This window comes from Balaenoptera borealis, assembly GCF_965194805.1.
Source record: "Balaenoptera borealis genome assembly, chromosome: 5".
Lineage (NCBI taxonomy): Eukaryota > Metazoa > Chordata > Mammalia > Artiodactyla > Balaenopteridae > Balaenoptera > Balaenoptera borealis.
Window position 1 is genome coordinate 62,124,575 of NC_138862.1, and position 15,368 is coordinate 62,139,942.

A 15,368-nucleotide genomic window follows, 5' to 3' on the forward strand; every position below is an offset into this window, starting at 1 on the left:
TGGATTAGGGCCCACCCTAATGACCTCACCTTAACTTTATTACCTCTGTCCAATCCCTGTCTCCAAATAAGGTCTCATCTGAAGGTATTTGGGGTTAGGATTTCAACATGTGAATTGGGGAGGAGGGGCACAATTCAACCCATATCAGGCACTAAGACTTGCTTCTACTAAAATCACTTCAGCGTATTTTCATGACTCAGGAGAAGTATCCAATGGAAAGTTATTCTAGGTTTTGCGAAGTTAAATAATGTAAGACATGCATAACTCTTAGAAACCCCCAGGCTTTTGTTTAGATAATTTATTTTTAACCCAAGTATTGACGTGGTCCATTTAATTATTTTCAGTTTATTAACTTCTGTTAGACATCCCCACACAAGGCAGCTGACAGACTCTTGATTAGTCATAATCATTGTTCCTGCCAATGGTGATAGTATACAAAGAAAAGGTCTATATTTAGCACATCTATCCTTTTCAAATTTCCTTCCAGTTTCTGTTTCCTAATACCCTCTACTAGAAGGTAAACAGTTCCCGTGAGAAACAAAACAATGTCCCTAAATCTTGAAGCATCTGATGGTGTTCTTTTTCCCTCTAAATTTCCTAAGTCAATCCTGGTACAAATTCTTAACACGTCATACTCTGTCCTGACCCTGATTCTCATAGACAAGCATTGCCAATGGACTCCCTTAAGCTTTCTGCATTCATCTGCACATAGAATTTTCCAACAAGGAAGAGAAAATTGTGTCAAAGCCTTCAAAATAATGAAGGTCATGGAAATAAGTGATCTTAGGAGATACAACCTACACCTTGGTGACTCTGCTCAGCTTTGTGTGGAGCTGGTGCCCAGTTAATGCTTTGAAGAAAGCTGATGTCACGTGAAAGATGAGTCCTTATTGGATCAAGGGGTTTTCCCTCATCACTGACACTAAGTGGAAGAAGAAATCACAAGGAAAAAGGTTTATAAGGAAAAGCATAAAAAGGTCAAAAGGAAAGCATCAATAACATATTAAAACAATTAAAGAGTTCTGAATTTATTCTGAGTTGGTGTGATTTCCACAGAAGACTTTGCAAGTATCTGGGACTCAATCTTGATCGGATTATGGTCTCATCAGATGTGAGAAAAGGTGTTGAAAAATGTTATCCATGGGTTGGAGCCATATTGGCAGGATATTGCTTTAGGAATTGTTTTACCCCAAAGTTTTTTGGTAGGATAAACGCTTTCATTTCTTTCCCAAATCTACACTTCAAAGGAACATTCCTGTGACCTGACACAATTCAACTCCTTCAAAGTATAATTCTAAACTTCTTCCACTGAATCCATATTCATAGAAAATAATAGCATATGACCTTTTAAGTCTATATTAACATACACTGTTCAGTGGTCTTACTAGTTGTGTCAGAGTTGGAATTTTGTTTTTACTTATGAATATCTATTTTTATTTGATTTTAAAAATCTTGTCTCCTTAATAGAATTATAAAAATGGAGGAAGACACATCAGAGAGGCTTGTAATGATCCTAAAAGACATGCCAAGGATAACTGCAGCCCTCACACTGGTACAAAACAATGTGACTCAAATATATACACAACACACACAAAGTCAGGTGATACTGGGAAATATAGACCATACAAGATACAAAAACAAATAGATTCTAAATTCTGTTTAGAATTTGATGACTCTAAAACATCTACATCTGGATTACTGTTTAAAAAATAAAAACTAGGTTGAGGACAAGTTAAAAATCCCTCAACAGTGACAAGTGATTCTTTCGGGTGGTAATAAGATTATATTCTGGGCACCAGGCCCAATATTCAATTTATAACAAAACCATGGCCATGTCTGCATGAAGTAAACTCTTTGGACCGAGCTATGTTATTTAGGTCTAAAATGTTCTGGCATGACGTAATACATTTGATCTCTTTGAAGATGAAGAAGTTTCTAAAATAGAACCTTTTATTCCCATTGCCCTACACACACTTTGCTCATCCTTCAACATTTTCCACCATCATCCACCCAGTGGCTTAGTTCAGAAATCTAGAAAGCAGCCTGATTCCTCTTTTTCTGATATAACATTTAATTCATGAGCAAACCTGCTGATGCTGATTCCAGAAGAGAATGAGGATAAAACTTGTGCCTGCTGTTCTGACCAAACCTATACTTTCCGTAGTTACTTTGAGGTGATCTAAGGTTTTTTTTGTTTGTTTTTTGGTTTTTGGTTTTTTTAGTAGTAGTCTCTTCCCATATTCAGCTCATAAGAGAGACTGAGGGGGGATTACCAACCTCTCTATCTCAACTCCCTAGAGAAAGGCACACTGGAGCTCTCAAAAATGCATTATTTCCAACATCAGCCAGTCCCAGGAAAGCTGGTCTTGCAGTTGGCATGGAATCCTGAGCAACAGGAAAATCAGATTAATGAATGATTTCCATAGAGCATTATTAAGCTCACCACAAAGTCCATTAACTTTTTTTTTTTACTTTCCATACATTGTCTGTTGTCATGGAAACAGCTTCTGCTAAGCTCCCTATAAAAATAATTTAATGATTGGTGACCCTTCTAGCTAAATGTTAGCTAATGAACATTAAAACTGTGGACTTTTTTTATTTCAAAAAAAAAAAACCTCACTTTTTTTCTCTAGGGGATTAAAACTCATGCCTGCCTATCATGTAGGAAAAGGCTGCATCCACACTCACCACCTCTTTCAGTCACATATTTACTTGTATATAACTGCAATTTTGTGCTTCCTTCCTAGAAAGAAATTCACAGTCATCATAAGGAATGAGGGCAAGATTATAGCTATGAGAATGATGAGTCATTAAATGTTCTTGGAGAATTTTATTAAAGTGGCAAGGACATTTTAAATGTACATCTTCTAGCAGATTGGTTACCTGGTTTGTCTTTTTACAGGTATGCGTCCTTGTTGGTAAATACAGCATATTTAGTGTCACAGATGGTACCTTACTAAGTACATCTTTGATGAAGCGAGATGCCTCCACACAAAGAAAAATGTTGCCGATTAACATTGCCTTGTATATAATCAGGCTATGAAAGCACATGGGAGTGTCATAAGAAGCTTAAAATAATTTTATTGTTTAATTACCCAAATAATACTCTTTCATTGTAGAAAGGTAGAAAATATAATTTAAAAAGGAAGTTAAAAATCTACAGTTTACCACCCAGAACTGAGCATCTAACCATTTAGAGATACATCTTCATATTGACTGTCTGTGTGCTTATCTGCCTTCCTCCTTTCCCATATATTATCCACTTATCTATTAAGCTATATTCGTATGTGTATATGGATACATATTTAAAGCTAAAATAGGCTCATGCTGTGCATATTATTTTGTAAACTGCTTTCCACACTGCAGACATTTTCATTCAGACTGCTAAACAAGAGAGGACCTTGCGTTTTCCATGGCTGCTTTCCAGTGCCTTAGTGAAGCCTGAGGTAAAAGGAAAAATGTGCAATTCTGTATACACTTATTAAGATATCATTCTGTATTTTGAACCAAATGGGAAGTTTAATAAAAGCTCTACAATAAAAAACATAACTATATAGAAAGCTCCATGTTGCCCGATCAGTTGGCACACCATCGTCAGCTCTCACAAACCCACCTGCTGGTGGACATGGGCCATGGTGCCAGGCCAGGGAGCTGAGGGTTGATGGGGAAGGAATGGTGCCATTGTGCAATAATGCAGGGTCATGAAACAAAGAACAAACAAAATTTTTTATTTGAAATTTTAATATTATGTTTATCATAGACATTTTTACATTAATTTTGATTTTTAAAATATTGTATTAAATATTATTTATCTTGATCACTCATTTTTTGATATACCTCACTACCCTCACCCTAACCCTGGCCCTGTTGCTCCCAAAGGGAATGCTAGAATCGTGCTCTCTAGATAAACATTTTCTAATGATGGTTGGGCAGCTGTGATTATGTGAGGTCTTGGTGATACCCAGGGACTGTAAAGCTTGAGAGTGGGCTGGCCCATGAGGACCTGAGAATTAAATGCCTAATATTCCCAAAAGTTTCCTTGCTTTCGACAGATATAGACACCATGGAGTGGTTCCAAGTTGGTCAGGGCTGGGACGAACTGAAGAATTCATGACCTGGGCTTCCCTGGTGGCACAGTGCTTGAGAATCCGCCTGCCAATGCAGGGGACACGGGTTCGATTCCTGGTCCGGGAAGTTCCCACATGCCGCGGAGCAACTAAGCCCGTGCGCCACAACTACTGAAGCCCGCGCGCCTAGAACCCGAGCTCCGCAACAAGAGAAGCCACCGCGATGAGAAGCCTGCGCACTGCAATGAAGAGTAGCCCCCGCTCCCCTCAACTAGAAAAAGCCCGCGTGCAGCAACGAAGACCCAACACAGCCAAAAATAAATAAAAAATAAAATAAATAAATGTAAAGAATTCATGACTGGGCTTCCCTGGTGGCGCAGCGGTTGAGAATCTGCCTGCCAATGCAGCGGACACGAGTTCGAGCCCTGGTCTGGGAGGATCCCACATGCCGCGGAGCAACTAGGCCCGTGAGCCACAATTACTGAGCCTGCGCGTCTGGAGCCTGTGCTCCGCAACAAGAGAGGCAGCGATAGTGAGAGGCCCGCGCACCGCGATGAAGAGTGGCCCCCGCTGGCCGCAACTGGAGAAAGCCCTCGCACAGAGGCGAGGACCCAACACAGCCATAAATAAATAAATAAATAAATAAATATAAAAAAAAAAAAAGAATTCATGACCTACCTTAACATTCTGAAAATAAATTAAAAATAAGAATAATCTAGGGCTGCCAAACCAAACCACCAGTTTGCGATGCCTGGCGGGCTTTCACCACCCGTCCCAGCTGTGTTTATCTCCATGCTGGGGAGAGCACGGTTATAAAGCAAGACTCAGTCACTTCAAAACTCATGTTCATGAAGGGTTCATTGATTGTACACCATTGGTACAAATTTATTTTTAAACTCTAGATAAGAAGATGATGGATATTTCATTTTATGCAGTGAAGTAAAAAGAAGGTATCTCTCTCCCTTGGAATTTTTTTTAAGCCTGGAGGGAAGAATTATGCTTTTTTAAAATTCCCCACCATATTAGGGAAAAACTGATGCAGAGTAGAAACAAAAGGAAGAGTTTTGTGTCTGTCTTTTTTTTTTTTTTCTACCCTCATGGTCCTTCCCCCTTCTTCCTTTAGTAAGTAGAATAGGGTAGCGCCTAGAAACCCAGGAGTGTTAATTAAGCAAGGGGGGATAGGCAGTGGCAGGGTGAGGAAAGCAGCACCTGGGTCTCAGCTCTTACAGCAGCAAGAGGCAGGGAAGGCTCTAAGTATCGCTTCCACCCGGGAGGGAAGTCAGCCTCTGCCTTAGCACTGGGGTCACCAACAGTGCTCTGCAGTGCTGCCCTTGCCGAATTTCTAAACTCCTGCCAGCCTGGACCTAGGAATCCTGCCTTCCCCTCCCTGATGTAGCCCACCCTGTCTGCAAAAACGATTCCTGCCAGGCTGCAAACTGCTTAGGTCTGGGATTTTTGTCCTACTTAGTCTTATACTCTGGTTACCCAAGTGTCTGAAAATAGCAGGCAGATACGAAATAAATGCTTCAAGAATGCACGAATGGACGAATGAATAAATGAATGAAAGGGCTTTGATTCTTGCCTGTCACTCTCTACCTCTTTTTTCCTTCCTTCGGTTTTGCAAACTTCCCATGGGAGCTCCAAGTTGCAACTCAGGCCCCTTGTCCGAGAAGAGAGAGAAGTATTTGCCTGAGAACCTAGCACTCTCATGTATCTACCCAATGATGAACTTGGGGTAACAATGGCTACATGACTCTCTCAGGTCTTGATTCAGTCGCTCAGTGGTGGCTGAGAGCTTCCAGCCACAGCAGCCTCCTCAGTGTCCCTGCTTGCTCCACTCCTGACATTGCATCCTGGTCCTCCATTGCTACTTCTGCCCCTGCTATTCCTTCTGCTTGAATGCTCTTCCCTAGAAATCCACGTGGCTCTTTCAAGTCGTTTCTGAAACATCACCTTCTCATCAGAGCCTCCCAAGAGCAGCTTGCTCAATATTTTCTATCACCCTTTCCTCTGAAAGTATTTCAAGCAGAGATAAGTCTTATCTCCATTAAAATACTGTATCCTTTGCTCAGTTGCTTTATTCACCTATCTTCCATCACTAGACTATAAGCTTCATGAAATTAAGAACTTTCTCTCTTTTGTTTCTGTTTCCAGCTTTTAAGACACTGCCTGGCATTTAGTAGGATCTCAGTGAATGGAAATGAATGACTCTCTCTCAAAACTGTAATCACAAATTTTACCTTAAGTGTTTTATTTAAATTTGGCACATGCTTTTTGACCTTATCACTTTTAAAACAATAGAGTTATCCATAGGGCAGTGTCTCATAACATTACTTAGCAGTGGACGTCTGTTGTTCTTGCCCACCTGACATCCTTTCCATTCCTCTGGCAATAGACTACCTCTTTCTTTTGTTGAATCTATGCTGTTTAGTTTTAATGGAGCTGACTCAGAATCTTTTCCTCTCCTCCTCAACATAGCATAGATATAAGAACCAGGCCTGGCCAATCAGACCATACATCTCCTGGACACAGAGATTGGCTTAAGCCAGTCCTCCCATGGAATTTTCTGCCGGAGATAGCAGGAAAAAAACTTTTTTCCTGGTAGCATTTCTAGACAAGTGAATGCATTTCACAGATGATGACTGTTTTCTCACCACATGGAAAGAACCTACCCACAAAATGGAAAGAGACACAGTCCTGGTAACATTGTTTGGCCGCCTAGTTCTAACAATGCCTGAAGCAAGTACTATTCTTGGACCTTTCAGTTATATGTGTTAATTCCCATTTTTGCCTGAGCTAGTTTGAATGGTGCTTCTGCCATGTACAAGGTAAAAAATTCCTGATACATCAGTCCCTCCTTCTTGCCCCAGCTCCAGTAACCTCCCACCCAGTTGGTCCTGGTTCCTTGGCCCCTGGACATTTTCACAATATCTGTGGCATAAGCATGGTGATTTGCTCTCCAAGGTATATAGTATATCCTCATTCTTCCCTCACATGTTGATTTGATATTTTCAATATTTAACTAACAAACTGAAAATGCTGAGGGACAATACCATTATGGCTACTGAGGAGGAAAACATGGTAGCCAAGGTTGGAAGTGAGTTTCAGGGATGCCAATGACACTTTCCCCACCCCCAAACTCAGAGTGAAAGTCATAAAGCATGTTGTATATTTAGAAGAATGGGATATTGGATGTGATCTAATTTTGAAAGCATAGGTATCACCTTTAAATATCAAACCTTATTTTACAACAGAACAGCATATGGTATGAAAGTAATTATACATCTTAATGAACATGGATCCTTTCCTATGAGCAAATTATGTTGAACAAATATTTTTAAATATTTACTCTGGGTATGTTACAGTTATGCTGCAATAGAGTGGGTGTTTAATAACATAAAAATTAGTATAATTTTTTTGCCAGATGAGAAAGACACTATATATATATATATATATATATATACACATATATATATTTATACCTGATATACACACATATATGTAAATATGAGTATATGTACATGTATACATATATACATATTTAATATGTGTATGGTGTGTGTGTGTATATATATATAAGTGTATATAATAATTTGATACAGTGTAGAAAGTGAGATAAGAAATAAGAAGTTGAAAACAAAAATAAAAACAAAAGCACTGAAGCCTCACCTTAACAGCTGTAATAAAACCAGTTGTCACTAGTATCTATCCTGGATTTTTTCTAAAGGAATCAGGATATAGGAAGAACTCATTTAACTAGGGTATCACTGAAAATAGGGATGATTACCCAGCACCCCAGGCCTGCTCTGGAAAGGGGCTTTATTGTATTCCTGAACAGGCAAAGTCATGTTGTTTTGCCTCTCCTCTTTGCTGGCCTTTTCTCCAAATAGTCTTTGTGATGCATAAGTTGGTGTTATTGCGTCATGTTGTATATTATTAAGTTCAAATCCTTATCTGCTACTTTAAAGCCATTACCAGGGCAACTCAGATGGACTCACTTCTCCTAGTTATACATGCTCAGTCTCTGTTTTCTGACTACTCTGCAGGAGCCTAGAAGCTGCTACAGTTTCAGGACATCAATTGATTCCACAGAAATGTATTAAACCCTTGCACTGCCCTAAACACAGGAGATAGCACAAGAAATAAGACATGATCCATACAGTTAAAGGATGCTGACATGAAACAAGGGCAGGGCAGGGTTGTGAGGGCTGCCGTAGGGGAGTAAACAGTTCTGTGAGGACGAGGTAGACGTGTACCTAGACTGTGCAGAGAATAATAAAGGCTTCCTGGAGGACAGGAAGAAGTCAGAAATGCTTAGTCTTAAGTGATGAAGAAGACTGTTGGGTGAAAAAGTTAGAGAGAGATATTCCAGCCAGAGAGACCACCCTTAGACTTAAAGACACAAAACAACTTGATAGAATTGGACATGGCAAGAGGTCTGTATGTCTGGAGATTAGATTATAAGGGGATATGTGGTTTTGTATACAGACGAGGCTGGAAAAAAGTGCTGGAATTATTTGTAAATTGTTTAGAAAACTAAGGAGTTTTGATTTTTTGTAAAAATAATTGGTACATAGGGACTCAACTACTAGAATCCAACTGGGATAGAATTCAAGGGGTTTGTAAACTTAGATGGAAAATAAAATACATCTTTATTTTTACTGATTATTATGTAAAATAATAATTATTATAGTGTTTCCTTCTGTCTTTGTCTTCTTGGGCTGCTAAAACAAAATACATAGACTGAATGGCTTAAACAACAGACATCTATTTCTCACAGATTTGGAGGCTGGAAATCAAAGATCAAGGTGATAGCAGATTTGATTCTTGATGTGAACACTCTTCCTGGCTTACAGATTGCCACCTTCTTGCTGTATCTTCACATGGCAGAGAGAGAAAGAGCTCTGGTGTCTTTCTCATCCTACAAGGGCACTAATCCCATCATGGGGGCTCCACCCTCATGACCTCATCCAAATCTATTTACCTCCCCAAAGCCTCACATTTGATACTGTAATGTTGAGAGTTAGGGCTTTAGTCTACGAATTTTTGGGGGGGAAAGAAACATTGAGTCATAACACTTTCAATTATGAATGTAGCTAACAAAATATAGTGGTACTGAAACGGAGCAGGACCCTATGGTCCTCCCCCCCACCCCCATGTCCTCAGCCTGCCTTTTGTCTGTGGAAGAAATTTAGCCAAAGAATAAGTTTAATCGGACAAGTGAGAAAATGCAGAAACAAAGGAAAACAGTCAAAGGAGACCAAATAATAATAGTTTAGTCATTAAGCATAGTCAAGGACCTTTAGTTCCTCCTTAAGGGCTATAGATAATATTCTGAGCCATATCCTGTGAGCTGTCTTATAGATACTGAAACCCCCCACCAAGTGGAAGAGTTAACTACATGATGACCAGGCTGTAGCCATGCCATAAACTGACACAATTCCAAGAATTGGCCTCAAAGAAATGGAAACAAACCTGCCCTGGAACTGAAGATTAACTGTCCCTAAAACAATCAAGATGATGCAGGTCAGACCACTGATGACCTATTTCAAGATGACTGTCAGATCTGACTGTATTATTTCTGCATGTAGCCCCCTCCCTCTGTCTATAAGAGCTCTTGCCCCCTGACTGATGGGAGGGGAGTCCGCCTTTGGGCAGGCGTCCGCCCTCCCCCCCATTTGCCGGCATCCAAAATAAAGCAAACTTTCTTTTCCACCAACCTGGCCTCTTTAGTGGCTTTTGAGCGGTGAGCAGCTGGACCCCACTTTTGGTTACAGTACTAGCAATACCTGTGACCCTGTTATCAAAAGAAATTAGGTATTTTTATTTCATATTACAGTTGTTACAGATACCTTAAAATGTTTATGCTAATCTCATCTTCAAAATTTTGGTGATGAGATCTACTGCTACATCGTGTTATTAACAAAGAAGCACATTGATAACTGTATCACAAATTTTTGAAAAAATTCAGTAACTTATTTCACAATAATTTGTGCTGTAATTGTATGCATACTATTTGATTATTTTCAGGCAATATTCTGAGAAGGAGAATAATGAGTGCTGATTCTTGGTCAGCTGCCGAAGGACCTGTGGAACAAAAAAGGTTAAGAACTTTATATTAGACATATTTTAGAGACTAGATTTGCAGTTTAAAAAGAAAACTGACAATGCTGCAGAGTACAAAGAAGTTGTGAAGGTGAAGCCTCTTGTGAGGAGGCCACAGTTATTGTTTAGGTGAGATATGATGGGGAATGAACAGAAACACTGGAAGTGAGAGTGAGAAGAAGGAAGCTGTGGGAAGAAGTGAGGAGGAGAAGATGAGGCAGTGGAAACAGCATGTGCAAAGCCCTGAAGTGGGCAAGAGCTGGCTGTGTTCTAGGAAACAAAAGCAGAGCAGTCTGGCTAGAGGTGATGATTAGCGGGGAGAGTGGGATGGTTTGAGACTGCCAGGGTAGAATGGACCGGGTCACTGGGTCATGGTAGCCTTGATAAGGAGATTGCACCTTACCCTAAGTAGAACAGGAAGCTGCTTAGGAACTCAGGGGAGTCAGTGTGATTTGATTTATCTTAAAAACAGTAAACTCTGATTGTTGGGTAAAGTGAGGATTGCAGGCAAAAACGAATGGAAGTGGGAGGCTGAAAATGATGGTGTCTAGGACAGGGGAAATGATGGTAGAGAAGGAGGGGAGAGGTTAAATATGATGTGATGGTTAATTTTATGTGTCCCTTGGCTGGGCCATGGTGTCCAGCTAATTGATCAAACATTATTCTAGGTTTTCCGTGAGGGTGTTTTTGGATGAGATTAATATTTAAATTGGAGGACTTCGAGTAAAGCAGATCACCCTTAAATATGTAGTTGGACCTCATCCAATCAGTTGAAGACCTGAATAAAATAAAAAGATTAACCCTTCCCCAAGTAAGAGAGAGTTCTCCAGTAGACAGACTGAACTCAAACTGGAACATTAGCCCTTCTGTTTCTCCAGTCTGCCACTCCACCCTGCAGATTTTGGACTTGTCAGCCTCCATAATTATGTGAGCCAATCCTTATAATAAAACCTCTTTTTCTCTATGTACATATCCTGTTGGTTCAGTTTCTCTGGAAAACACTAACTAATACGTATGGTATGCTTAAGGGTTGCTGATAGACTGTATCTGAAGTGTGAGAGAAAGGGAGGTATATAGGATGTTTCTCAAACTTCTGTCATGAATAACTGGGTATACAATGGTGCTATTCACTGGGGAAGCAAAGAATGAGGGAGAAACAGGTTTGAAAGATTAAATGAGTTCAGCTTGGATATGTTAATTTTGAGATGCGTATGATACATTTAATTGGAGATGTCAAGTAGGAAGATGAATTTATGGAACTCTAACATAGAAGAAAGAGCTGAGCTGGAGCTGTAAAAGTTGAATACTGTAGATAGTATTTCAATCAAACTGAAGAGAGAAGACTAAGCCCTGGGACACTCATAGAGAGGAACTAATAAAACAAACCAAGAGGCAACACCAATAAAGTCAGGAGAAAGGCCATGAAAGTGTAAAATTCTTGAAAAAGAGGAGTGTTTCAAGAAGGAAGGAAATACGGGTTCACTGTACTAAATATAAAATTTATTTTATTGGTGTATAATATACATGTAATTAGATGCACGTATTTTAACTATACTATTCAATAGGCTTTGATAAATGTATATACCTGTGTAACTCTCATTACAGTCAAGATACAGGATATTTTCATTACCTCTCCAAAGTTTCTTTTTTGCCCTTTCCCAGTCCATTTCCAAACCTACCCCAACTCCCAGCAAACATTGACCCTCTTTCTATCACTATATATGTGAATTGTCCCTTCCAGATTTTCATATAAAAAGAACCATATGGTGTGTACGCTTTTGTGTCTGGCTTCTTTCAAGCAGCATCTTTTTGAGATTTATCCGGGTTGTTTAACGTACCAGTAGTTCATGTCTTTGAATTGCTGAATATTATTCTATTGTATAAATACAATATAATCTATTTATGCACTCACCTATTGTTGTATATTTGGATTGTTACTAGTTTGAGGCTATTATGAATTAAATTGCTGTTAACATTTACGTACAAGTCTTTGTGCTAACACAAGTTTTTATTTCTCTTGGGTAAATAATTAAGAGTGAAATTGCTGGATCATACAGTAAGTGAATATTTAATTTTTTAGGAAGCTGACAAACTGTTTTCCCAAGTGGTTATACCACTTTTTATTCTAATCAGCAATGCTGCATAGTTCCACTTATTCCAAATCGCCCCTCACCAATGTACCTGATAATGTCAGTCATTATAATTTTAGCATTTTAGTGGGTGTGTAGAGGTATGTCACTGTGCTTGTAATTTGTCTTCCACTGATTAGTGATCAAAATCCCAGCAAGCTTTTTTGGGAAAAATTGACAAGCTGATTTTTAAATTTATTTGGAAAGGCAAAAGGCCTAAAATAGGCAACATAATTTGGGGAAAGAATTAGCTTGTACAATTTACTATAAATATAAATGTAAAATTTACCATAAAGCTACAGGAATCAAGACAATATGTATTGCCATATGTTAAAGGAAAAGAATACCAAGTTAGGAAGTAGACCCAGAGTTAATATGTTCAATTGATTTTTTTTTTAAGAATTTTTTTTGATGTGGACCATTTTTTTTTAAGTCTTATTGAATTTGTTACAATATTGTTTCTCTTTTATGTTTTGGTTTTTTTGGCCGTGAGGCATGTGGGATCTTAGCTCCCCGACCAGGGATCAAACCCGCTTTCCCTGCATTGGAAGGGGAAGTCTTAACCACTGGACCACGAGGGAAAGCCTTGTTCAATTGATTTTTGATAAAGAGTCAAGATAATTCAATGGGGAAAAGGATAGTTATTTCCATAAAAGGCACTAGAACAATGAATAACTGTATGGAATAAAATAAACCTCAACCCTTACATCAAATCATATATGAACTTGAACTCATACTCAAATTGAACTCAAACATTAAGTCTATTACACTTAGAGTCTATTACTCTAAGTGTAATAGACTTAAATGTAAAAGCTAATATTATAAAACATCTAGAAAATATAAGAAAATCTTTGTAATCTTGGGATAGGCAATGATTTCTTATATAAGACAAAAAAATCATGATTTATAAGAGAAAAAATTGATAAAATAAATCTCATTAAGGTTTGAAACACCTGATCTTTCAAAGACACTAGAAAGGAAATGAATAGACAAACTACACATTGAGACAAATATTGAAAGAAAATTCTTACAACTCAATAGTAAGAGTACATATAAGATATATAAAATGTATATAATATGTAAATGATCCAATGAAACACTGACCAAAAGATTTTAACAGAGCTTTCATACAAATAGCCATAAAAATAATTCTAAATAACAGCTTCTTTTCTAACTGACTAACTAACTAACTAAATAAATAAATAAAGGAACAGTATCACATTAGGTATATACATTTCTTGAAGATGAATCTCATTTTAGAAATATTAACATGTGAAAAATCCACATTTTAGGAATCAGAAAACATAATTTGTCTGTACCCATCTTCAAATTGTCTACCTTCCAGGTTGTGACTGTCCGAGCACTCAGGGACCTCCTGCCTCTCAGTTCCTCCCTAAATCTTTTTCAAATATATTAGAGAGGACCTTTTCACTCCATTTTCTATGTAGATTCAGAACTGACACTTTCTCCTGTTACTCAAGACTCCCCAAAATCTCAATTTCAAACATCTTCAACCCAGTTTAGAAGCCATCTTCCAGGTTTATTGTAACTACTTTATATTCAGTTAAAATGAAATTGCTTAGAAAACTTGAGTAAATATAATGTTATCTGCAAAATGGCACCTCCCTTCTTGGCTTTGGCATCCTGCCGGCTAAATCTTCCTTAACATGGGTAAGCCCTTACCTGAGAGCAATCTTAAGTTATATAAAGTAATAGCAAGCTGAATCATGCATCACTGACAAAATTTCCAGATCATTTCTAATTGCTTTGTCTTTGTATTAGACTTCGTCATAAGTAAAAGAAAGAATAGCTGGATTTTCTGATGATGGTAAAATTTATAATGCTGACGACTGGAAAAAAGAAAAGAACATGTTCTGATTGGTATGACCAGGTTGAATAGTTAAGAGAGTTAGCAGAGCATAGATCCAGAGTCCTCAAAATCTATATTAATACTCTATGCTTATTCTTTTTTCATCTCTCTCATATTAAGTTGGCTTATTTAGCAAACAAAAGGGGAAATTTTTTTAGAAAGACAAAAATCTTCTCTTACTTTTCTGTAAGGAGCTAAAAGAAGGAAACACCTGCAGGGAAATGCTGAAGGATAATTATTATAAGTAGGGTTCCCTTTACCATTATTCCAGCTTCAGCTTACACCTTCAGAAACAATCATTCTTCTTTCGTTGCCAGCACCAAGCAGAGCTAAAGTGGCAGGTGCTGAAGTGGGGTGAGAGAAACAGCTTTACCCTACTCCCACAATATCGACTCCAGCTCTGCTGACAGGTCTACTTCCGTGACTTAAGCAGGTTGGAGGTCCATGATTACACAGAGCAACATTCCTCTCCTCCAGGAAACCGCCCTCTTTGGGATTTGGTCATGTAGTGGACTGCTGAGAAATAACACAGGGAAGAATTTATCAGAAGTTGGTGATAGATTGCCAACGGGATGTAAAGGGTGAAAAAGAGAGAGAAATTGAGGGTGGCTGTTTGGTTGTGAGTCTGAGAATTTAGAAGGATGCTGGTGGCAAGGAAGACATATGGAACTGTGTGATCGCAGGGACATTTGACATTAGATAAACAACTTGGCTGTTTGCCTCTTTAAGCCCCATTTATTACTACTTAGACTGAATTGATTTTTGCATGGCAAATATTGACTTATCTTTCAAAAGTCCCAGCTAAAATGTCACCTCCGTGGAGAAACCTTTCAGACACTCCCCAGGCATTTAGTTGCCTCTCCAGGGCCCACAGAGTACACAGTGCATGCACTGGTCATGCTGCTATATTTCCCATGCTGTAATTTGCTGCTTATATACTTTCTCTCTCTGACCAATGAGTCAGCATGGCATGGTGAAAAGAGCACTGCTTTGGAATAGACAGACCTAGTTCCAATCCTGCTCTGTCACTATAACATAGAGAACTCAGAGATAACTAGGTTACGTGCAACATGGGGACACTAGCAATTCTGTGGGATTGTGGTGAAGATTAAATCAGAAAGGTATCCCAGAGCTTGGCACAAAGGTGGCACTTAATTAATGCTCTTCTTGTCTCTTTCTTTATCTTGTCAAGATCAT

At 38.7% G+C, this 15,368-nt stretch overlaps 1 protein-coding gene across 2 annotated transcripts in view; it reads left to right on the forward strand.

Annotated features, from left to right (window-relative positions):
* Positions 1 to 15,368, forward strand: part of LOC309630039 (uncharacterized protein) — a 455,061-nt gene that overhangs the window by 107,979 nt on the left and 331,714 nt on the right. The gene's annotated exons all lie outside the window — the stretch shown is intronic.